Source organism: Theropithecus gelada, chromosome 12, assembly GCF_003255815.1.
Source record: "Theropithecus gelada isolate Dixy chromosome 12, Tgel_1.0, whole genome shotgun sequence".
NCBI classification, from domain to species: domain Eukaryota; kingdom Metazoa; phylum Chordata; class Mammalia; order Primates; family Cercopithecidae; genus Theropithecus; species Theropithecus gelada.
This window is the reverse complement of record NC_037680.1, coordinates 82273275-82297272: the sequence shown is the minus strand read 5'-3', so window position 1 is coordinate 82297272 and position 23998 is coordinate 82273275. Positions and strand designations below refer to the sequence as shown.

Sequence of the window (23998 nt, the reverse complement as noted above, 5' to 3'; positions counted from 1 at the left end):
TGGGTGACATAACGAGACTTTGTCTCAAATAATAAATAAACAAACAAACAAATAAATAAAAGTACCTTTTCCATAAAACCCTTCTTTACTAACCGGGGTTGCTGACAATCAACTGTCTACTCCACAGCATCTATGATGCCCCCTCGGACCACCCTGAACCTCAGTCCTCTGTCTTACGAATGGCCACACATAAGTGATGAACTGTTTTCTATCTAGTGTTGGTCTTTATTGTTTTTGTCTCTTCCTCTGTACTTCCTGTGTTTACCTTTCTTGGAGTCTTTTCCATCAGCCTCTGAGATCCTAAAGGGCAGTGACTGGCCCCAGTAGGTTTTCAATACTGTGTGTTAGCTTCTTGAATGAAAAGATACTATATCTCATCCCTCTGTAGCTATCATACCAACTAAAATCAGGATGAACACGGAACAGGCATTTAAAAGTACTTGTTGACTGATTGATTCCCCATCTGTTCACCTCAAAACACCCGGCATCACATGGACCACTCATGTGCTTGCTTTTGTTCTTGGGTATCCCTCACACAGGGGCATGGAAGGAGTAAATAGAAAACTTGGACTATCAGGTGGGAAGGAAGAGATTTTGCCAGTAAGCACAGGAAGTAACTAACAGTGTCAAGGTGAGTAGGGAAAATTTTTCTAGCTGGTACTCAACCACCTGGAAGTTATTTAGCTCTCCATAAAACCACCATTCCATCCCAGCTTGTGCAGACTGTGTATATGGGGTTGGGGATATGGGGAGAGATGTTGCAAAGCAAGTACACACGTGCACTTAGATTAAGAAAGACTATTCTTGGCGTTTAATTATTGTGGGAGGACCTTTAGAGTGTGTCCTGTAAAACCTCTTTATATTTCATCAATAGGTGGAACAGGAGACACTGGGGTTATCTGAGAGGGCAAGAGTCCAGTGAGCTACTACGTAGGTAGGGATGAAGACTGTACATCTTTAAAGCAATCACAGACAGAGAGATTGAGAATTCTCTGCACTAGGATAAAAGTCTTGGTTTAAATTTCTGAACTTTCTACCAAAACCAGAGGCATGGATGATGACAGACAGGGGATAAAAACAATAGAAAAGGAAGAAGTGAAGGACAAACATTGTCCTCACCCATTCCTACCTAAGGTTTGCTTTCTTGTGTTTTTAAACTGTTTCTTACGGAAAGAGAATTCCTGCAAGTATCAATACTATGCTGAGGTTATTAATTGTGGTTGTTGGAAAATCACTATGCTTAAGTATCTATAGTATAGCTCTGGATATTCCAACGGAGCTTTTTCTTGTAGCTATAAAGTTCCAAGTTAATAGTTTTAGCACTGTTATCCAGAACTGTCCTGGCATAATGATAATAGCAGTCAGTATTCTGTTGCCTTGAGGAGACCACATGCCTGTTACTGTTCTGGTGCCTCAAGGAACAGATTATGTGTGTGTATATATATACACACATATATAATTATATGTATTTATAATATATGATTATGTATATATACATACAAATATACATATATACATACAAATATACATATAAATATTAAAATATACATAAAATATACATATATAAATATGCATATATGTATATTTGCATGTATATACATATATATGTTTATATATAGTATACATACACACATCTATTAAATATACCCAATAGCATATAACATTGTAAGAAACGTAAGGTGATCCTTATTCTTAAGGAATTTTCCGTCTTGTTGGGAAAACAGCATTCAAAATGAAATAACCAAAGAATGAAAGAGGACAATGTAACATCAAGTGCCATTCAGGATGTTAGCAGCAGCAGCACAGGTGAGGCCTGGAGGTGTCAGGAAAAACTTCACAGAAGTACCAGAACTTGGACCAGGCTTCAAAAGATAGGCAGCATGCTTGTACATAAAAAATTATTCTGTCCTTCACTAATCGTGTGTATCTTTGTATGTTTCTCCATTGAAACTGCAACATCATTAATGCAGTCATTCACTGTATTCAAAGCAATGAAGAAATCCAGCGGGTCTTCTCATGGAAACAGGCCTGCAAACAAGTATGGTACAATGAGATCACTGTGGAAATCTGAGGAAGGAGGCAGTGGGAGTCTGCAGGAACAAATTCCAAAGTCCACCTGGGAGAGTTGAAGACAGGGTCATACGGGTGTTGAAGCGTCATCTCAAACCTGAAGATGAATGAGGAGGAATTTTTCTGAGGCAGAAGGGTGTAGGAGTAGTAGGATAAGCCATTCAAGTAAAGAGCACAGAAGTGAAAAACCATGGAGGCATAACAAAAGGACTGTATCTTCAGGGAATTTGAAGATTTTGCAAAGGTGGAAACGGTGTGAAGAAAAGAAAACTATTAGCTGGTAACTATACTACTGTTGCTACTACTGTTACCGCCACCACTGCAATTTTTAAAAAGCAACTAGTTTTTAGATCAGTTTTAGGTTCACAAAAAAATTAAGAAGGTGGTATATAGATTTCCATATAGTCCCACCCCTATGCATGCATAGCCTCCTTCATTACCCGCATGCCCACCAGTGTGCTACAACTGTTGCAACTCACTAACCTACACTGATACATTATAATCACTCATAGCCCATAGTTTACATTAGGGCTCTCTCTAGGTGTTACTCTTTCTATGGGTTTGGACAAATGTATAATGGCATGCATTCATCATTACAGTACCATACAGAGAATTTTCAAGGCCCTAAACATCTTAAGTGCTCTGCCTATTCATCACTCCTTCCCCCAAGTCCTGGTAACCAATGATCTTTTTACTCTCTTCATAGTCAATTCCAGAGTGTGATATAGTTGGTATCATACACTATGCAGTCTTTTCAGATCGGCTTCTTTTACTTAGTAATATGCATTTAAGTTTCCTCCATGCTTTTTCATGGCTTGATAGCTCATTTCTTTCCAAGGCTAAGTAATATTCCAGGGTCCAGATGTAGCACTGTTTATTTAGTCATTCACCTACTAAAATACATCTTGGTTGCCTCCAACTTTTGGCAATTATGAATAAAGATGTAAACATTTATGTGCAGGTTTTTGTATGGATGTCAGTTTTCAACTCCTTTGGGTAAATACTAAGGGAGGTGACTGCTGCATCATATCGTGAGACTATGTTTAGTTTTGCAAGAAACCACCTAACTGTCTTCCAAAGTGGTGATACCATTTTGAATTCCTACCAGAATTCAATGAATAAGAGTTCCTGGTGTTCCACTTCCTTGTCAGCATTTGGTATGGTCAGTGTTCCCAGCTGTAGCCATTCTAACAGGTGTGTAGTCACATCTCATTGTTGTTTTGCCATTTCCTTGATGACATGTGATGTGGAACATCTTTTCACATGATTATTTGCCATATGTATATCTTCTTTGGTGAGGGATCCGCTGAAGTCGTTGGCCCTTTTTTTATTTCGGTTGTTTTCTTATTGTTGAGTTTTAAGATTTCTTTCTATATTTTGGATACTTCATTATCAGATGTGTCTTTTGCAAACTTTTTCTCTCAATCTGTAGCTTCTCTCATTCTCTTGAAGTGTCTTCCACAGAGCAAAAATTTTTAATTTTAATAAAGTTCAACATATTTTATCTTCCACAGATCATGCCTTTGGTCTTGTATCTAAAAAATCATCATCAAACCCTAGGTCACCTAGATTTTCTTGTATATTATCTTCTGAGAATTTATAGTTTTTAAGATTATTCTTGCCATAACTTGGAGGGTTCAGTGAAGGTCTGAGCCAGAGATTGTAAGAGCATAAACTAGAGGCTTTTTCAAAGGATGAAGACAAGAGAGTGTCATTAGGATTTCAAAGAGGTAAGATCAATAGGATTGACTGTGGATTAAAGGGACTGATGTATTTAGGATAATGCCCAAGTTTCTGAGCTTAACAACTATATGGTTTTGGTAATATTCACCAAAACAGGAATAAATGAAGAACAGATTTTGGAGTAGAGGTAGGAGGGAATATTTAGACATATTAAACTTGACTTGGGACATTCAATGGAGATGTCTGATAGTTGAGTATAATGGTTTGCAACTTAGAGAAGTCTGGACTAGAGATGTAGCATTGGAAAATGTTCAGCATACAGATGGTACCTGAAAGCTTGGAAAAGAATGCCCAGGAAGAGTCTATAGGGACCAAATAAAGGACAAGACATGCAATGAGGAGAGAGAGGAACACTAATACTATTCTTAGGAACACCGTCATTTAAGGGGCAGGCCAAAAACACTGAATCCAGGAGGAAGTCTGAGAAAAAGTAGTTGGTTCAGAAGAAAACCAGGAAAATGTTTTATGGTTGAAACCAAGAAAGGAATTCCATTAAGGGAGTGGTCAACAGTGTCAAAACAGTCAAGAGCTTCAGTAAGACAGGGACTGTGTGTTCATGCACTTCACCCAATCCACCCTTCTTGTGGAGTGTCACCTTGAATTACAGAGCCTGGAAAGCTACAAACTACCTTTCTCTGGATTCCCTTGCAGCCAATGTACTGGCATGATTTAAGTTAGGCCATAACATTTGGGAAATAGAATTGAGGCAGTGGCCATATTTCCAGTTTATTATGGCAAGAATGACTAAATAAGAGAGATGCTTGGTTTTCCTGTGGCAGCTTTAGCAGCTGTAATGTTGCTAGTTTTGGGGGTGAAATGTAACTTTTATAGTTGGTCTTAGAATTGGTGGCAGGAGAGGTGGCTTTCTGATGGTGGCATCTTCCTAATCATGGTGGCTCCCGATATGCGACCCTGCAGTCTAAAACCTCCTACATAGAAATAGCAACAGCTCCCCCGGTAGCTCAGTTCTGGAGTGTGGCTTGGAAAATTATTCCTGAAAGCTTATCCAAGAATTTTTCTCTTTAACCTCCCTTATGGTTCTATAAGCTCATTACTATGGTGTAATAAATGTATTCTTTCTTAAGCTACAGTAGACGTTGTTCTCTGCAACTGAACAGAGACCACTATAAAATCTGCAAAAATATTTTTTGGAATCGGCAATGAGATGGTGATTGGTGCTTTACTGGGAGTGATTTCAGTGGATTGATGGGGAGAGAAAGCTAGACTCTACGGTGCTGAAAACCCTTCTAGTTTTCTAATAAATAAACAAGCACTGATTGTACTGTCTTACGCTGTCACGCTTATGGAATGGGATTAATACTTTCAAATATGGAAACATGTGTTAGTGTCTCATAGGTGGAGTAACATGTGAAGTACCATAAGACAGAGGTGAGAAACAGTCCTCTCCCTCGGGGATTCAATGTTAGTTAATGAAAATGATGGGGATACATTTCTGTTCCATTATTTAAAAAAAATAGATTTAATCATTTTTTTCTCCCTTATATGATTATTGTGGAAAACCACCCCAAAATGTTCTCTGTTAACATTTACAAACACATACGTATTTTATTATTTATTTATTTATTTTGAGAGGGAGTCTCGCTCTGTCGCCCAGGCAGGAGTGCAGTGGCGCCATCTGGGCTCACTGCAAGCTCCGCTTCCCGGGTTCACTCCATTCTCCTGCCTCAGCCTCCCAAGTAGCTGCAACTACAGGCACTCACCACCATGCCCAGCTAATTATTTTGTATTTTCAGTAGAGACAGGGTTTCACCATGTTAGCCAGGATGGTCTTGATCTCCTGACCTTGTGATCCGCCTGCCTCGGCCTCCCAAAGTGCTGGGATTACAGGCGTGAGCCACCGCGCCGGCCCCACATATATATTTTAATAGCATGTAGAGCTGTTTTCTTATCTGTTTATTATTGACAGTTTTGTATGTCATTGAATATATTTTAAAACATGATTTTTAACGGCCATATAATATCCCATTATATGGATAAATCATAATTCATGTAATCTCCTATAATCTGATGAATTTTTAATATTCTAGTTAGAACTGGTGGCAATATAGATTAGCGTGTTGGGTACAAATATTCTTGCAAAGAGCTGCAAATGGAGGATAGGAAATTGGAGATAGAGGGTTGCTAAAGGGAAGCCAGTTTTAAGAAGTTGTGGTTAAGTCCTTAGGAAGTCAGACGACTTGAAGAGGGAGTGAGGGAGAGAAAACAGACACAGGCATTTATAAGCTCACTTCTCATTTTTCTCTGTGCTCAACAAGGCTCAGAAATATTCCTGCTTGAAGAACTCCTTATTAGGTAATTTCCCTCATCACAAAAAAATAAGGTCAGCAGCTTTGATCCAGTTAATTTTTCTTTAATCCCTTTATCTTACTTGGTATCATGCAGGGTTTTTTCTTCTTCTTTTTAATGTAATGACCTAAATATATATCTGATAGAAACAATCTTGACTTAAGCCATAACAGAAATCTAGCCTTTTACACAACAGTGTAACGTTAGAACTTACGCCTGGATTTGGGGCATGTTTATCTTTCTTTTACTGATATAGCTCAGGAAGTGAAACTTCAGAGAGCTTATTCAAAACAACTTAAAGCGCTCATACCTCGCTGCGCCTTGCACGTGGTGACCCTCTTTGGCTGGATTATGACAGCCTGTGACAAGCCTATCAGGAGGGCTTGGTGTTTGGAAGGAACGTTGAATTAAGGTGCTTTTAGTCCATGGGAGTTCCCCCAATTTCATTCACTCAGTGCCTGCTGCCGGCTGGGGTGTTAAGAGCCTTGTTAAAATAAAGCTATTAGTCTTTTCTCTACAAAAGTAAAGAGCTTGCTGCTTACATTCAGGGTTCCTTAAATTAGTATGTATTTGTAGCCTGGCATTGCTAGAATCAGCAGTTTCATCAAGCAATATCCTAAAGAGGCCATTTAACCTCCCAATATTCCCCATTTATAGATTAATGGCAGAGGAGAAGATATAATGCCTTTTCAAACAGTTTTAAACAATTCATTAAAAATAGAAGAATAAAGTACACAAGATTTTTCTGCAAATGTCTGCTGATGAAAAGCGGAAACAATTCAAAATTAACATGTTTTCCAGTTTCTACAGGTTAGGACACATTTTTGCCAATGTTGTAATTTATGTCCTCTAAGCCAATTTTCCTCAGGAAATTTAAAAGCTGCTGTGCTGGGAGAGGCCAAAGTTGCAATATGGCTTATTCACCTATATATAACATCCTCATTTACAAATATGTCTTAGATCCATTACAAAAAAATGAGTTTCATGCTGCCAGACACATCATAAGATTAAGATGCAAAGTATAAAAATTTAGATGCCATTTTAGGAAACGTGCCTTTCATTTCAAGTTGGTATCATGACAGATATTTTGGAGCAGTGTTCCACATATCCAAAAGCTTTCTTCTAATTCCATTGCTCTTACCTAGTTATAGATTTGGCTGGAAGATGTTTAAAGGAATCAATACAATAAAAACTTCTAAAAAGTTATAAACTTGGATTTCAGCATCTTCTAATATTAAGACATTTTGCTAAAATGCTATATGTTTCTAGGGGAACTAAGGGAAATGCTCTATTTAAACAAAAGGAAGCTCATCAAAATAGGATGTTTAATTATTTGTCTTCGGCAATATGTGGTATATTATGCTGAGCTACGTATTTACAAATGTGTTATCCAGAGAGGCGAAAGAACACACACTCATTCAAACTATTGTTTCTGATGTGTTTGTTTTCTGTAATTTGATTTCAGTAATTTTGTCAAATAACTGGGTATTCAGCTTATAGACTAGTCTAGAACATCTGTTAGTTTAAAAAATACAGCAAGTAAAATATTTTAAAAATAATTCTTGGATAAGTCTTTTAACGATTCTGTGCCTACATTTTCCTTCCTTGTAACATGTCAGGGTTAAAACAGACATCCTGGAAGTCCCTTCTAACCTGTGCACATTTATAAAAATTATCTTGCATCATTTCCACATTTATGTTGACCACTAACACCTCATTAATATAGTAACTGTGTGTAGACACATGATGATTTTATAGCAGAATGACAAAGAGAGCAAAGCAATCTGCAAAGTATGAAATTATAAAGTATTTATTGGGATTTAAGCATGAAATCTTATGGCAGCACCATCCAAGTACTAGCTGCATGTACACTGGGCTATGGCATCTTAATAACCTGAACTGTCTCTGTTATGATTGTCTTAGCAGAAAATAAAATCAGACATCTCCTTCCAGCTCTGTTTGTGTCTGGGCCTAAGATACAGTTACCATAGAAACTATGATTGTGGATACAATTTTACAAATTTGGCTTCATCCATCAGATGCACTTTGTGTGTGTATGTGTGTGTATGTGCACGTGTGCGTATGTGCCTTGCCAGTAAGCTCGAAGAGCAAACTCTGGTTCTATGTCTTTAATTAAAGAGCCAGACACCATTCCTCATTTCCTATCCCCCATCTGTCTACCTACAAATAGAGAGATTGTAACACTGGCTAAAATGTAAACTCATACTTGAAAAAAGACAAAGGTCTGATGAAAAGAAAAAGGCATTGGGAAAAGCATTTCCTAAGAAATCTGTCACCTGTCCTATATTCTCCAGGAGCAGAGTAAACAGGAATTTGATATAATCTTAGTGACTTTAATCACTAGATGCTAATATCTAGTACTTACTAAATTTGGTTTCTAATTGTTCCATGGATGTATTCCATGAGTCATTCACTCCTTGCTGTTTTGTTTTATTGTACACTCTGTGACAGTGTTATTCACTCATCCCAAAAGAGACAATGCTAACCCTCAAAATAGATTCAATTCTTAAATGATATACTAGTTCATATTATTTCTTATACTGTCCCTTTTAGCTGATAAACTCTATAAAGCATATTCATTGACCAAGCTCTCTAGCATATTTTAGGTATACTTCCATTTATAAAGATTAAACATAGATATAAAATATTCAGCTTTTCCAAATGTTTCTTTTTTCCATTTCAGCCAGTGGGCAAGTTCTGGTCACTTCCATTTACAATTACTAGAAAGAACGGACTCTCTAGGACACTCCACTATCAGTATCATGAGTTGCAATCAATGCCACTGTTTCCATCTCTGCCTCATTTCACACATGAGGAAATGAGAGTTCAGAGATCATCAAGAGACTTGCCTAAGGGTCACACAGTGGCAAAGTCAGGATTTGAACTGAGATGTGTCTGACCCCAAAGCAACATTTTGTCCCCCACAATGCTGCTCATATATTGGCGGTGATCATTATAGTTATTGTCACTCTGTTTCCTAAATGAAGAACTGAGATGAAGGACTAGAAAGTTCAAACGAACCCATGGTGGTGATGCGATGGGACATGTGAAAGTGTCTCTGACTGTCTGCAAGTATTCTCAATGTGTTTGTGGTCTTCCTAGCCATATCACTGAACTCCAATGGCCTAGTAATATTTATTTCTTATAGCTGGAGGCATTAATATTTGTGTAGATACTAATTTTTTGGTATAGCAAAAGTGTTTCCTAATAAAGAGATATGTGTTATGAAAATAGCCTGGTTTGGCCGGGCGCGGTGGCTCACGCCTGTAATCCCAGCACTTTGAGAGGCTTAGACGGGCGGATCACGATGTCAGGAGATCCAGACTATCCTGGCTAACATGGTGAAACCTCGTCTCTACTAAATATACAAAAATTAGCTGGGCGTAATGGCGGGCACCTGTAGTCCAGCTACTAGGAAGGCTGAGGCAGGAGAATGGCGTGAGCCCAGGAGGCGGAGCTTGCAGTGAGCCGAGATCATGTCACTGCACTCCAGCCTGGGCGACAGAGCAAGACTCTGTCTCAAAAAAAAAAAAAAAAAAAAAAAAAAAAAAAAAGCCTGGTTTATGTGGAGTTTTTTTTTCAGTTATTCATACATGGTGTCAGTCTATTAATTTGGTTAACATAAGATCTCAGATTGTAAGCTTCCTGAGTGCTAAGACAATGCCTCCTTTTGGCACCATTGCATTCTCAAGGCCTGGCATATCATCTTTGTATCATTCTGCTCATTAATATTTACTGAGTCAATGAAACAGACGTCTCAAACATCTATTCAGTGGAAGTTACCAGAAAGAATGAATCAGATTTCGTGCTAGATTTTTGGTCCAAACCTGTTGAATCATAGAAAACATATTATCAAAATGTTTTCAAGGGAGCTTTACCCTCATGACATCTGTTTTATGGTTATGCCTTATTAAGACTGCCACATTTCTTTTGTTTACATAGTCCTGGCTTTTCATATTCCTTACAAAATAAAAAAAAACCTATAAATAGTCTAATAATTTAGATTTGAACTTGGATCTGGAGTATAAATCAAAACTGTTTGGAATCTAAATTATGTAATTGCTTAGCGTGAGGAAAGATTCCTATGAGCTCAAAGTAGCAGTGGACTAGGAGAGGAACCGTGTACAATAGGATGAATTACTGAGCACATAACTACTGTTGGACGGAATGGCTACCTCATTATGCAGTGCTTACTGGAGTCACAACATTATCAGACCTGTTCTACCATTCATGCTGGAATCAGACAGGCATTTTCCCCAAATTTGTATTAACCAAATGATTTTGTGATGACTGCAGCAGCTGAGTTCAAGTTCTAGGAAGATGAATAAAGACAAGTTGAGGAGAAAGGAAGAACTGAACAGAAAACCTTCTGAAAACTGATGTTCTTATGTCAAAACCTGGTTTGGAAAACCAAGCCAAATATGCATACATACATACACACACACACACAACTGAACAGTTTCCTGTTAACTAGAGAAAAAAACTCAGCCTGTTAGTCTGGTATGCAAGGCCTTTAGTAACCCATAGCAACCTAACTTTCCAGCTTTATCTTGTCCTTCTTACGCGTGCTCAATGATCTTATTGATCTTATTAAGAATTTTATGGATCCCAAACATGTACTTTTTTTTTTTTTTCCCCCTTTGGAGACAGAGTTTCACTTTTGTTGCCCAGGCTGGAGTGCAATGGTGCGACCTCAGCTCACTGCAACCTCCGCCTCCCAGGTTCAAGCTATTCTCTTGCCTCAGCCTCCCAAGTAGCCGGGATTATAGGCATGTGCCATCACGCCTAGCTAATTTTATGTTTTTAGTAGAGATGGGGTTTCACCATGTTGGTCACGCTGGCCTGGAACTCCTGACCTCCAGTGATCCACCCACCTTGGCCTCCCAAAGTACTGGGATTACAAGTGTGAGCCACCATGTCTGGCCAGCCAAACATGTGCTTTTTTGCCTATGGCAGGATATCCATTCAGTTTTGGTAGCTCTGCCTGTCATCAGGTTAGTGCCATAAACATGGCAGGGGTTTAGTAAACGCTGATTGACTGAATGAATGAAACAAAGAATATTGTTCTGATTGGCTGTATTCATTGCCACGAAGGGAAAAAATAGGTGGATAAAGTAGTAGATTAAAAAAATAGGGGCGGGCACGGTGGCTCACGCCTGTAATACCAGCATTTTGGGAGGCTGAGGTGGGTGATCACTTGAGGCCAGGAGTTTGAGACCAGCCTGGACAACATGGCAAAACCCTGTCTCTACTAAAAATACAAAAACTATCTGGGTGTGGTGGTACACGCTCCAAGTAATTCCAGCTACTTGGGAGGCTGAGACAGGAGAATTGCTTGAAGCCAGGAGGTGGACGTTTTAGTGAACCAAGATCACACCATTGCATTCCAGCCTGGGCAACAAGAGTGAAACTCCATCTCAAAAAACAAACAAAAAACAGATTATGTGAGCATTAAAACACTCAAACAGAGAAGAGCCTGGAAGAAGGGGTATAGATAGGGAAAGAGGAAAAAATCCAGAGAAACAGAGAAAAGTTGCAAAAGAGAATGGAAACTATGAAAACAAGCTAGATTATGACAATCTACTCTAAATCTTAGCATACAGATAATTCCTGTCCTAAATTTCTTTCCATTAATCAAATTCATGGATCAATCAGAACACATCACTCCTCTACCAGCATGGGTAACACAGACTTTGCTCTTCTGATTACATGTATACATAGCATCTTACTTTCAATGTCTTTAAAATATGATTATTTTAAGTCAACATTTAAAGGTAGATTTGATAGAATCATTTAATTGGGCATTGATTCATCTACACAGAACTCATTACTGAATTCTTCAATTTCACCAACATAATTTCCTTCCAAATTATCTTTTATCTAGATGCTGGAAGTGCAAGTCCTGTGAAAACTTTGCCAAAATTAAAAGCTTTTAGATTTCTAATGCTGGCTGAACACAAACCCATGGAAGATTGTTGAAGAACACTGCATGCTTGCCAACTGCCAGATATGACTGCTTTTCACATAATTAATGTCATTCTTGCTGCTCAAGTACCATTTCCATCCTCTAATAATTTGCACTAATAGAGGAAGTTTCTGCAATAATTTTTGCATCCTGCAAAACCACCCTGGCTTCTACACACCTTTTTAATCAAAATAACGACAATGGACAAAGGGGGCTGGTTAGAAATGTTACTGCAACCCTGGGTAGAATTTGCTTTGTCACTGTTTTCAAGCTCAAAAACCTGTCCAAAGGGCTCACTGCATTGACTATTATTAAGTCAATTAGACCTTGGTGCTTTGATTTCAATAGCATTGAACCATATGAATTTACACCCAGAGGAGAAAAATATATAAAATGAATGTGTTGGACAATTCTTCTACCAAAAGAAAGTGAAAAGAGAGTATTTTTTAAAAAGCAAAACCAAAAGATGAGCAGATGCAAATATAGGCCCAGGTCCCGTGAAATATGATAATTGTAAAATACTTTAAGCTGCAGCTTCCAGTAAGAGGAAGTGATAGACCAGCTGCAAATCATAACCTCAAACCTGCCAATTCACAGTGTTTTTTTTTTTTTTTTTTTTTTTTGAGACAGAGTCTCGCTCTGTCGCCCAGGCTGGAGTGCAGTGGCGCGATCTCGGCTCACTGTAAGCTCCGCCTCCCGGGTTCACGCCATTCTCCTGCCTCAGCCTCCCGAGTAGCTGGGACTACAGGCGCCCACAACCGCGCCCGGCTAATTTTTTGTATTTTTAGTAGAGACGGGGTTTCACCGTGGTCTCGATCTCCTGACCTTGTGATCCGCCTGTCTCGGCCTCCCAAAGTGCTGGGATTACAGGCGTGAGCCACCGCGCCCGGCCTTTTTTTTTTTTTTTTTTATTATGCTCTTGCAAAATCAAGAACTCTGCTCGGGATATAAAATTATGCAAATATACAGCAAGCAACAACAACAACAAAAAATCAGCCCAAGTGTCTCACATGAGCCAAGAAATGGATGTAGCACGATGGTGCTGCACACCTCACATGCCGTGGAGGAGGACACAGAGTCCGTGGTTAGTGGGTTTCTAGGAACCCTGTCCCTGACTTCCCTGTAAGCTGAGTAGTGATACTAAAATGAGGAAAGTTTGGGTATAAGGAGAGAACTGCTGAGTCTTTTCCCCTCTGTTCCTGAGTTACTTTCGAACTAGTGAAAGGCTACATCAAAGCCGCATACTTCTTTGGCTAAGATGGCTTTGAAAAAACTTCACCTGAGTCACAGCTAACGGTACTTGGCCGCTCTGTGAAGTCCACCTAGCGGAGATCTGAGGATGCCACTTGAGCAGAACACGTTTGCTCTGTGCAATGACCTGGGGGAGGGGTGGGGTTCGGATCTGGAGACTGTTCAGTCATCTGATCAAAGCTTCAGAACCGGATATCTAAGCTACTGAGGAAATAATACAAAGGATACTTCAGTGTGGGTTTTAGTGGCCATTGTTAAAATAAAAAACAGCTGGTCATCAGTTGTGACAGTTGTGCTGCTACTTCGTGAACAGTCTGGCAGGCCCTGGGGAAAGGACAGAGTGACCAGCAACGGCTGGCTTGGAAGCGTGGATGCTGATGGGCCCCTGACCATGGCCTTGGAGGGGCTGTGCACATACGTGCTCTAGAGGGTGATACCTAAAAGGTTAAACCGATTTTCAAACTACCTGTCCTGTTTTTAAAATGTGCTTGCTGTCTAGTTCCTGCATACATATTAAATGAGTGATATATCATCAGATACTTCATACAGGGTTTTGCAATGATCAAAGCATGTTCTCAGATATCATCTGACTCAATCCCCAACACTACCCTGACCAGGACAAAGGCAGGTGTTGTGAATTCCTCATAAGACTACTTCACTCAAAGAGAATGACACGGCAGGGAGGACAGGTCAGACAATCCTAAACGCACCATCATTCCCAATGCATGTCTGATTCCAGCATTAATTACTTCTTTTTTAAAATTATGTTCTAGGCTACATGTGCACAATGTGCAGTTTTGTTACATATGTATACATAAGCCATGTTGGTGTGCTGCACCCATTAACTCATCATTTACATTAGGTATATCTCCTAATGCTATCCCTCCCCTCTCCCCCGACCCCACAGTAGGACCCGGTGTATGATGTTCCCCTTCCTGTGTCCAAGTGATCTCATTGTTCAGTTCCGACCTATGAGTGAGAACATGCGGTGTTTGGTTTTCTGTTCTTGTGATAGTTTGCTGAGAATGATGGTTTCCAGCTGCATCCATGTCCCTACAAAGGACATGAACTCATCCTTTTTTATGGCTGCATAGTATTCCATGGTGAATATGTGCCACATTTTCTTAATTCAGTCTATCATTGATGGACATTTGGGTTGGTTCCAAGTCTTTGCTATTGTGAATAGTGCTGCAATAAACATACGTGTGCATGTGTCTTTATAGCAGCATGATTTATAATCCTTTGGGTATATAACCAGTAATGGGATGGCTGGGTCGAATGGTATTTCTAGTTCTAGATCCTTGAGGAATCGCCACACTGTCTTCCACAATGGTTGAACTAGTTTACAGTCCCACCAACAGTGTAAAAGTGTTCCTATTTCTCCACCTCCTCTCTAGCACCTGTTGTTTCCTGACTTTTTAATGATTGCCATTCTAACTGGTTTGAGATGGTACCTCATTGTGGTTTTGATTTGCATTTCTCCGATGGCCAGTGATGATGAACATTTTTTCATGTGTCTGTTTGCTGCATAAATGTCTTCTTTTGAGAAGTGTCTGTTCATATCCTTTGCCCACTTTTTGATGGGGTTGTTTTTTTCTTGTAAATTTGTTTGAGTTCTTTGTAGGTTCTGGATATTAGCCCTTTGTCAGCATTAATTAATTCTATCTGGAAACGGCATGAAGAGTCTCTAGTTGAACACCCAGAGGCAGTGGTCTCAGGCCTGCACACAGTGTGGTATAGTGGTTGGGTTTGAATTCTGGCTCTACCACTTACTGACTTTGTGATCTTGGGCAAGTTAACTTTTGAGCCTCATTTCTCTCACCTGTAAATGCGATTAATAATAATACCTACTCAGATGAGGATTAAATTATATGATGAATATAAATCACATAGTACATCTCACACATAGTCTACTACATGCCAGTAAATCTTCATTCTTACTATTGTAGTTACATTGAATCTGACCTTTCTATTGGTTAAAAAACAAAACATAATAAACAAAAACACTTGGGGAGAATTTCTTCCCTGCCCTATAGAATTCATTTCCATGAACGCTCTGAGCAGATCTGGCTTACAGAGCTAATGGAAGCTTCTTCACCGATACTATTCCGAAAACGGTATTGGGAAAGAGAGTGAGGAGGAGAAAGAGACAGACAGAAAGGGAGGGCATTATAGAGAGAGAACTCTTACTTTCTCTTATGAAAGTGCCTCTTTTTTATACTATATGTATACAAGATGAGTGGCTGGAATAATATGACACATTCAGAAGGATGATGTGTGTGTTGTGTGTGTGTGTGTGTACACACATATGTAACCATCTTATTGTTGCTTACAGAAACTACTCAATGCCTAGAGAAAAGTCTAATTCTTAAGCATGGCATCCAAGCCTTTCACAATCTACTGTCATCATTGTCATCCTCATCAGTATCACCATCCTTCATCCCTATACACTCTCACATTTCCTTACGTTGGTTCAAGCTTTTTCCTTTCCCCCTCTCTTCTATCACCAGGTCCTCTGGGAAGCCTGTCAGACAGAACTATTCTTTTTGTTTTCTGAGAGCCTACAGTATGTCTTTGTAAATAATACTTACCTAGACTGTTATAAGGAGGTGGTTTGTGTTTTTGTTTTTCCTTCTCCGTTGGATCATCAGTGCTTTGAGGACAAATAATCACGCTTTATTCATCTTTGTAATACTTCTTATCTCACACATATGCTCAATAAATGATTAAAAGAATAAAGCATCAACTAAATGAAAAAAGTAATATTGAAGGCGAGACGTAACATAGGCAGGCAGAGAAAAAAGTAATCCTCAACTACCCACGGAAAACAGACTTGGATTATCCTAGCTGGGCTACCTCAAGGTGCTATTAGCAACTGAATGCAATACTCCAATTCATGTGGGAACATGAATTCTACCAAATGAAATCAAGAAACAGCATTTGTGATTTAGGCATTTAACAGTGCAAATATGAAATATGTGTTTTATTACATTATTGAACAGTTTGGGATCACACATAAACACCAGGACCATGTGTGTATAGTCCTAATGACTGGATGAGGAGAGAATGACAGCTGGCTTCCTTCCCAGGGTACAACAGGTTGTGTGCACAGGTAGAGAGTGAGTCCACCTCCAACTGCTGACCTCAGACATTTTACTATAGGGTCCATTGGTGTGTTTTCCTAAATTAGTGCAACCCCCAGATTTAGCCCTGCAGTCTGGCAGAAGGCCCCTTCATTGCGTTTTCAAGTCTGAAAGCATCCTCAGTGTCTGTGTTCAGAGAGATGCTCATCCAAGTGCAGTTCTTCCAGAGAAGCAAAGGTACAGAGTCTGAAGGGGAAGCATTGCATAGCAAGGGGTCAGCAGACGGGAGAAACAAAGAGAAAATAAGAAACCAACACTCGTCATGACTATTTCTATGCAAAGAAGCCAAATTCCAACTTTGGCAGCTAAGCCATTGAAATTCTGGTTGAGTGCCATTTATATGATTTCCCATCTTTAAGGAGAAGAATGTTTATCTACTTACTTAAGGGTCTATTCATTATGTCCCAGTATGGCATGAATGTTGAGCGTAAGCAACACCTATTTATTATCTAGTACTGTTTTGCACTGCTTTAGTGGGCTCAGTTGGAGAATTGTGAGGTGATTTACAAACATTAGCCTAATACTTTAACACCCCTAAGAGGTAGGCAAAAGAATACGTAAGGCTCTCTACTCATCAATATAATGAAATTAAGAAAAGTGAAAATTTAGGATGAATATTGCAAAGAACTTCTTATGGTATAATCCATTAGGATGAAGGATAATTTCCCAGGGGGAGTTGATTTATATGTTAGAAAATGTACAGCACCCATTCATAATGTATTTGTGACAGATGTAATGCCATGTCCATCTATAAATCAGATTTACCTTCTGTTTGAAGCCCCAGAACCCTTCCTACTGAAGGCTATCCCCAGGGGCACTGACCTAAGATGTTTCACATCCAAAGGGCCCAATTACTAAAAATCTTCCATCTTGTAATTGGGTTTTGGTATGGAAAATAGCACCAACATTAATCCAAGTCACTTGGAAGTAGAGAGAGTTATATTCCTGAATTTGTCCATTGGTCCAATGTAGCTTTAGGGACAGGTCTCTCCAAGTATCTTCCTGAAGGGTCACGTGAAACTTACTTTTACTTTGCAGACAAGCAACAATGCATAAATTACCCTAACAACCCACAAGTGAGTTACTGATCAGGCGATGATCCCTGAATTTAAATTTACAACGTTCACAAGGGAAACATCACTTTCAATTTGAGGGTCAACTGTGGGGAACAACTCATCCAAAGAGTGGGTAGAATCATCTTTCCTTAGGAACAGAGATCAAATACCATAATTCACAGGGTGACAAAACTCAAGTGAGCGGGAGCAGGAGAATGCAATGCTGTGGAAGAAACAGGAATAGAGCCTCTTTCACCATACTCCTGGGGGACACAGGGACATGTGGTTCAAGTGTTAATCGAATCATTTCTTAAAAAATCAAAATTCAATTCAGCCTGCATCATTTTCAATAGCACACAACTCAGCTAAAAGACACCCCACGCTTGTTCCACCTCACAATTCTCAGTCAATGAGAATTCAAATACCTCCTCATAGCTAATACCTTTAATGGACTACACTCCCCACCATTTCCCAGGTACTCCTGAAAACCAAACTGCAAGAACCTATAAAAAGAGAGTGAGCTTATTCAAGGTTTTTAGATCCACTCCAGTTTTCATTAGGCCTGCTGCCACATTTTCATTAGACTCACCTTGATTACTTCTCAATCCTACCCTGGGTGAATGCAATATAGCACCATTGGCATGTTTATAATCAGAAAGGAGAAAACACCAGGAAATGCAATTTGGGGTATAATTCTCTCCTAGTAAGGCCCCTAAGAAAAATGATCCAACACTTTAATGTGTTTCTAATTACTAATTTCTGTGAGTTATTGAAATCAGGGATCCTCAAAATGGGAGAGCTTGGCTATTGCCTGAGGAATTGCAGCAAAGCAGAGAGCACAGAGCCACCTAGCACAGGAGGAGGAAATTATAAAGGTGACAGAATGAACTCACTACCTCATAGGGAAGAGAAACCTTTTACTGGATAATGTCCTCCAATACCTTGTTCTTTGAGTGGGCTATTATTTAAATACTATGATTTAAAGAGATCCATTACATCAATATTTTCAGAAGGAAATATACTTCTTATTATGCTACAAACAAATATCCTATTAATGGTATTATTACTGTGTGCAGTTTGAACCAGAATATTCACATGCAGATTACAATGAAGAATACTGGTCCTGCTGTTATGTGTATCCCATAACAGAGTTGCAAACTGCTGTTAGTACACATCTCTAAGGATGGTTTAGTTTTGAAATGTCCTATGACATCTTTTGGCATGGAGAAAGGACCCAAATAAAGAGTCTGAGGACCACCACTCTGCTCCCTCCCTACCTATTGACTGGGGCCAACTCTGGGGCACAGCTGCACAAGGACGGAGTATGTGTTAAAGGAAAGACCGGGCTTGGATGTCTGTGATGTACATGATTAGTGGCTGTTGTTACTTCCTCTTTCCATTAATGCAGAGCTCGCAGGTGGGAATAAGCCATGATATTCTCTGGTGGGAACATGAGAAGGGGGCAGAGCAGATTTGATTATGGGGGCAATATGTCTACATGGTAGATGTGGAGCTAAGGGAGATGCAAAAAAGAACTCCATTTTACTCTGTATACACTCCTCTGTAGACTGGAAACTCATGTGTCCCAATTTTGAACACATTTGTGAATATAATAGCCTCTGGTTTTGGCAGTCTGGAATGAAATCATTGGCCATCTCTCCCGAAAATCACTCTCTAGAGCTGGACTGTGAGAAGAACGTAGCAAGTTAGACCAATGCCAATCGTTTTTATTGTTTTCTAAGCACGAGGAATACATATCATCTATGCATCTTAGAAAATTAGAAATAACCACTATGGGGAAGAATGGTTAGGCTGGGTGCAGTGGCTCAAGCCTGCAATTCCAGCACTTTGGGAGGCCAAGGTAGGTGGATCACTTGAGGTCAGGAGTTCAAGACCAGCTTGAATGGTGAAACCCTGTTTCTACTAACAATACAAAAATTAACCGGGTGTAGTTGCGGGCACCTGTAATCCCAGTTTCTTGGGAGGCTGAGGCAGAAGAATAGCTTGAATCCAAGAGGTGGAGACTGCAGTGAGCCGAGATCATGCCACTACACTCTAGCACTCTAGCCTAGGCGACACAGCAAGACTGTCTCAAAAAAAAAAAAAAAAAAAAGGGGGGGACTCCATAAGACTCCATAGTTCTGATCCAGCCACCTTTCTGGCCTCTGTCCACTCTCCCTCTCACTCACTCTCCTCTCTACTCCTCCAGCTTCCCAAGCATCTTGCTCCCTTACCCTTCTCTGACCACTTCGTACAAAACAGCATGCCTTGCCCAGCCCCTTAGCCCAGCTTGATATTTCTTCCTGGTCATTATCATGGCCTGATATTTACTCTTTACTTGTTTATTGTCTACCTGTTTTTACAAACATAAACTCTATGAGAACAAGGACGTTGTTTTCTTTCCCTAGCACTAGGACCAGTCCCTTGAAAATATTCAACAAATCAATATTTGATCAAGTGAAATGGTTATAAACCACTTTCCTAAACATGCACGTCTCTTCTTCTTTCTTTTTTTTTTTTTTGGCTTTTTCACTTTTTCTCTTTTATCCCTTTTCCTTCTCAGAGACAAAAAAATTAATGCACAAAGTAACCCAGTATGGGAAGTCTTTGTAAATGCTTTTACTAGACTCTATTAGAGGTGACTTTTTTCATCTCTTAAAACACTGAACGATTAGCCCCATGTGGTGGCGTGCGCCTGTAGTTCCAGCTACTTGGGAGGCCGAGGTGGAAGGATTGCTTGAGCCCTGGAGGTTGAGGCTGAAGTGACCTGTTTGCACCCCTGCACTCTAGCCTGGGTGACAAAGCAAGACCTTGTCTCAAAAAAACAAAAACAAAAACAAAAAAACACCCAAAAAACATTGAATGTTAAAATCTATATCTTTTTGTAAGTTTAGTATTTATTTTCATAAATTTGAAAATAATTCTGGTTACAGAGGGGTGATTTCATTATTTAATTAACACTTATGTTTCCTGTTACTGATGTTTACACTGGATGATAAAAAATCTTTTTAAAAATTAGCCTGAAAAAATACACCTTGATTCAAATGTAATTGTTATGAATAAAGGTATAGGGGTAAGAAAATGGATTTTTATTTTCCAAATTCAATTAACCCATGAAAATTTTCACACAAAAGAACATCTGGTGGATAGGAGAATAAAATAAGCCATCTTCAAGTTCTGTACAGAATATGAACTTCATTTATTTGTCTTCTGTCATCAAGGTATAAAACAGCTTATCTGGGCACTGGGGTGTTCTTCCTACCAGTCTCGCTGCTAAATTGTTTTATTTATGATCATTATTTTCCTTCTGCCTTCCTTTGGGAGAAGAGAATACAAAAATTAAAATTTATAAATTCAAAACATCCACATCTTAAAGAAAATATGTCTAATATTTTCCTTGAGTGAAAAAAGAGGGATGGCCATATTTTGCTTTCTTTTCTTTGCAATGAAAGTTGAAACAGTGATTTTGTGTTATTATAACACTCATCATTTCTCCCTCTAATTTGGATGGTTTTTAATAAAGCTCCATTGATTCCACTGAAAGGAATTCCTCCTGGCAAAAGCAGAACACACACACTGATTGCTAAATATGCAGCAATTATCATATTCAGCAGCATACTTTAATATCTTATTTATAGATGTATCTATCTATAATTTGCTTTAATTAAGTTGCATTGATTTTAATGACAGGAGCGATTCTCACAGAAGGGGCTGGTGTCATATGCTCCCATGAGTCCTGGTCTAAAGATGTGGTCTGATGCCTTAGTGATCTTCCTTAGGCTCTGGATAAACTCATCCTAACTTAGCGAAGTTTAAGGGAACTTTCCAGTGTGCTGACACCTCAGATTTTGCCCTCCTGATCACAGGATGGTGTGAATTAATACGTAACTTTGTGCAATGAGAGTGGCAACCAAATTTCAAAATAGTTTCATTGTGTATAACTGCATCACTAGGAAAATGTTGCAGTATTAATTTAGACAACTACCCTCTGTAAGGTGTGGCTAAAACAGTGTTTTGCCACTCTAGTAACTCTGAACCATTTCCCCCCCTGCATTGCCAATAACAATAGTTGGCTCTGAGAAGGATACTGAGACTTGAGCTATTTTTAAATTCTTAATTATTTTCCATACCCCTTCTGGTGTAAGTCTGAGAAAACTGAAACCAAGAACTTACAACAGTTTTGCCTTTTATGACACCTGTGTTCAAAAGTGATGGGACTAGGTGGCTAAACATAACACAAAGAAACATGACAATATCAAGTATGTTTTTAAAACCTCTAAAATATGACTCATCATGACCAGAAACGATTTCTTTTCCTTTTCTAATGGATGAAGAAGTAAGCACTGCTTCTATAAATCTTTGCACCTCAGAAGGTGCCAACATTAATTTTGTATAAATTATCCATGTTCGAATGCCAAGGCATGATCACAAAGGAACACTCAGAAGACAGTTATGCCAGAGCATTCGCAGATTCTGGTCACCATTTTTCACTCACTGATTATTGCTACAAGTGTTGATTAATAGTGGTGTTCATGCTGCTAGAATGCATTTCCCTGGAGGTGAAGAAAACATTCAAGGAAAAAAAACAGAAGGAAAGATAATAATCAACCCATCCTTCCGCTTCTCTGTAATAACTCTGCAGAGAGCGTGCAAATCATGGTTCCTGATGATCTGTTAGCAGCTTCTGAACCATTTCACTAAAAAGATCATCCATATGCATCAGATCACCAATTTGTCAATCAGTTTATAAGGCAATTAAATGTTCCTTAATCTCCTCCCTCTCTCTCTGGAAGAGGATAAAATGATATAAGCAGCAGGGGTCTGAGAGTGGTGTTAGGACATTTCATATCCAGTCTCTCTCCTGTGTCTCGGTGCCCTGTCTGAATGCTAGATAAAGCTTCAATGACAATAATGTGCAAGACTGGAATTTACCAAGGCTGATTAGCTTAGTACTTATTTTTCTCTCATCAGTAATGTCATCCCTCTTATCCATGGAGGGAAACTAATGAATTGGATTTAGAGAGCAAGAACATTTCTTAATAAATGCAATATGACAGGAGATATGAAAAATACAGATGAGAATACAGCAGGGGAAGGCTTGCATGCCCAGGCGATTCTACTTTAGACTGTTTAGATCTCAACTCCAAGAGCCTCTGATCTTGAAGGCTATCAGTTTCCTTTGTCCAGCTCAATAAGATCATTTCCTGCTTCATGTTTCTCTCTCTGGGTGGCTTTTCTCATCATTAATCCTATGATGTGTTTTTGTTCTTCTAACTCTTAATTGTCTCTAATGAGGAGCAGACCATCAATGGCCACATTTGCAGTTCCCCTCTTGATTTAAGTGGAAAGACTAATTAGTATAAATTATGGTGAAAAAAACCTGAGTCCCTCCCATAAGTTGGAAGAAGAAAAAGCAAGTGAATTTACAATATTATATCTTCTTGCAGAGAGTATACAATTTAGTTCTTCCACAGCAATCAGGTTTAGGCTCGTGTTGGCTTTTCCGTAAATTCTTTTGCAAAGGTCACAGTCTACAAACAGATATTGAAATTTAACCTTTCAGATCACAACCCCTCTCCTTGGACATCTCATCTTTCACTCACCTCTCACTCTGGCGTTTTCTAATGGTCCTGCACTACATAATTCCTTTACAACAATTCTTATCCAGGTGGGTTATGCCTCTAGAGTCATCCTTTCTTTCTTCCCCATTTCATCTTCTTGAATTGTCCAGCATGAGTATCTGTGCGGCCAGTCCAGGAAGATATTTTCCATTGCTTTATTCCTCAGTGGAAGCATGTGCAACATTTTGTAGGGATTATGAAAGAAAGGAATCCAAGTCAGCTCTTACCCTGCTAACCATATACACACCAGAGACATTTTGCCCCTCTCTGAACCTCAGATTCTCTATCTCTAGTTCCTCAGGAGGGAAGGGTGTTGCCTGAAGAGGGCAAATCTCTGGCAGCTGAAGTAATAGATTCTGAACCCTTAGCTGTTGTACTAACTAAAGCACACTGCATTCTGGAAGAAAGCCGACAAAGCAGAAAGGAGAAAATAAAAACAAAAAGACAGTAATGAATCAGCAAACATTTAAATTATTTTCCAGTAACCATACAACCCTTATTTTTGCTACAATTGAACTGACTACTGGAAAGTGGCATTACATGTAAATTACATCAACATCCTTATGATATTGGCATCTACTCCTCATCCAAAAGTCTTCAAGTCTTGTTTAACCCTTCTGTGGGTAGCAAAAGACAGGTCTCAAGCATAGAATAATACATTTTTCTCCAAACTTCACTAGCAACATAAATGTGGCGGAGAGAACTTGGTTTACTATTTCACGAGTTGCAGCTGTAAGGTTAGATGTGCACAGCATTTCCTTTCCACACGCTCCTGTGTGCCACTCTTTTGCATCTTGTGGTGGGAATGTGCATAACCTATGG

General features: G+C 39.2%; 1 protein-coding gene across 4 annotated transcripts in view; it reads right to left on the bottom strand.

Annotated features, from left to right (window-relative positions):
- Positions 1-23998, bottom strand: part of PARD3B (par-3 family cell polarity regulator beta) — a 1097854-nt gene that overhangs the window by 71656 nt on the left and 1002200 nt on the right. The gene's annotated exons all lie outside the window — the stretch shown is intronic.